Genomic DNA, 2837 nt, shown 5'->3' on the forward strand with positions numbered 1-2837 from the left:
TCAAACTTGTCACATGTGTAGCTGAGAAAAAGAAATGTTCAATACATATTAATTATGTAAATGACGACCTCATTTACATTTTTAATGAGAAAACATGAACATGTTCACGGATTACATTGTGTATCATGATTTTTGGTATGTAGATAGCCTAAGTGAAGACTTATGTAGTGGAATACTTATTATGCATATTCACAGCAAATTTGCATTAAAAACTGATGAGGAAAGTTTACAAATCCACTGCATTCCATGATAGGACTTTCAAACTTCACATATGTAACTGAGAAAGAGAGAAATGTCAATACGTGTCAATTATGCAAATGACGACCTCATTTGCATCAATAATGAAAAAATATTAACGTCACGATTTTTGGTATGTAGATAGCCTAAGTGATGCCATACATAATGCAAATCATCAGTTAAGTTACATGATTAATGAGGAAAGTTTATAAATCCACTGCAGTGATGATGATGATGATGATGATAGGATTTTCAAACTTGTCACATAGAATTGTCAATAGACACTTGGCCAAAGCCCCCTATAATCAGTTACTATTCGGCCAGGCCGGAGCCTGGTAGAGACTACATGATTTTGACAAAGGAGTATGAAAGTTGCACTGGAAAGTATCACAACAGGGTACATATTTTCATCGTCACCTTTGCCAAAAAGTTTATGTTTTTGGTAGCGTTTGTGGGAACACACGAATGCAGTCGTTTGCTATTGGGTTAAGCCCCGGTCACAAAGCGCGTACGATTCCTTGCGATTCCTTCCGATGCGCAGGATAATCGCAGTGCGACGTAAGTCGGAAGAAAATCGGAAGCAATGGTTTAAGTATATAAAGCCGTGGTCACAAAGCGCGTAGTGCATCGTACGATGAGGTCATAAGAGCGTGCCTGCGTCAATCGCAGTGGATCATAGTAAATCGGGGAGCGTCGTATGGCGAAAAATAGAGCTGAAATGGATTTTGAACATGTTCAAAATTTTGCTATCGTCGTAAGATTTTATTTGCCCCCACAGCAGAGTTCATTACGGCAATTTTTGTCTACTGATGAGGTTATAGATTTATGATTTTTTAGCATGATGTGATGGTTTCAGTTTTCCCTGATATTGTCGATATTGACGAAAAGGGGAAATATATCAGTCGCAACTGCAACAGTCGCAACCAGAGAACAGCGCGCCACGCACAGGTGATGCAGACAAATTGTTTGATCGCTTCATGCACGTGAGTTTATAATTAGATCAAATCTCAGCTCTCGTCGGTCTTGGGTCAGTTTACCATAATCGTAATAACCATGGGGACAACTCGAACATAAAGGCAGGCTCTATGAGTCGGAAATATATATGATTTAATTCTTATCATTTGATCTTTGTATGATGGCATCTTTTTGTTGATAGCATATCATGATCATGACGATCTTCGAAAGAGCCTGACTCGTAGAGCCGGCAAGCAGACCGAGATACCCATACCAGTACTCACGCTTGATTTGAACTTTTGCTTGTAATACTCTTGTTGTCATGGTCTTTTTAAATTTATTTTTACAGTTAAAGATATTATAGGAAGGTATTAAACAGCTATGTCCACATTTTGTTGGTTAAAGAAGCACAAAAGCGGTCAGACGGCTATACAGAAGAGACACAAGTGAAAAATCGTGCGACGCTGGAAAAATTTTGAACACCATCCGATGCGTTGCGATGGCTTGCGATGCTTACGATTTTCTTGCGATGTACTGCGCTCATCGTACGATATGCGGAATAGTCCATCGCAAGGAATCGTACGCGCTTTGTGACCGGGGCTGTAGGTACTCTTTAGTAATACATAAATAAGTCTTAAATAAAGGCGTGATTATTTGGCGAAGGGATGTGTTCGTTGAACTCTAGTTTGAGTTTGGGTGTCTGGCCTTTTGTTATAATATTTGGACAAAGGTCTGTCCATCAAAATCAAATATATACATAGGTTATTTTTAATGTCATATGACGTGTAACATTACACATCACAAGATTGGAAATAGCCACACGTTGTGTGTTTAATGTCATATGACATCAGTCTATGTTATTTGGTATATCTAAACTCGGCACAAAAAGTTTGGAATATCAACTTTGGCTGATCATATTTCCGTTGTTTCTGCATCAATTTCAATGTGTTATATATCAATAGAAAGTGTGCATGCTTTTCTTTTACAGGGTATCAAACTCTTTTTGATCATTAATTCGTGGAACGAGCACCAGGGCTGCTTACGTCAGTGGGTCGCGAAAAAAAAGTGCCCAAATTTCCCTTCTTGTGTTCAACACTATCATACTGTTGGTATGGGTGCGGGTGTCAAAGGTTCAATCTATCCCTTTTTCATATAATCTTTGGTATACAGAACATCCAAGTTTATCTTTAACATTTGAGTAGAGTATATGTGCCATTTGGGCTGTTCGATGACCGAATCGAGGTGTGGAGGCGGCAAGGAGAATACCACGCTGACTGTCGCACGGATATCGATAGAGCGTATTTCGCTTGGTGGAGGCAGTGTCATGGTGTGGTGTATGTAAGGCTGCCAATACTGTGAGATACAGGGACACCATTCTCCATTCAGTCGCAATGTCTTACTCCTTCATTTTGGGGCCGAATGACATTCTGCAAGATTACACCGCCCGTCCACGCGCAAAGTCTGCAATGGTCCTTGCTCTGTGTGGACGGCGTTGTAGTCTAACACTTGCAGCCTACAACGCATTTCGTCCCATACACACGCTGACGAGGTATGACATTGTCGACTGAATGGAGAATGGAGTCCTTGTATCTCACAGTATTGAGATTGTCTGGCCACCAAGTGAACCTTGTTTTTCCCTAGTCAGA

This window comes from Branchiostoma floridae, chromosome 6, assembly GCF_000003815.2.
Source record: "Branchiostoma floridae strain S238N-H82 chromosome 6, Bfl_VNyyK, whole genome shotgun sequence".
Lineage (NCBI taxonomy): Eukaryota > Metazoa > Chordata > Leptocardii > Amphioxiformes > Branchiostomatidae > Branchiostoma > Branchiostoma floridae.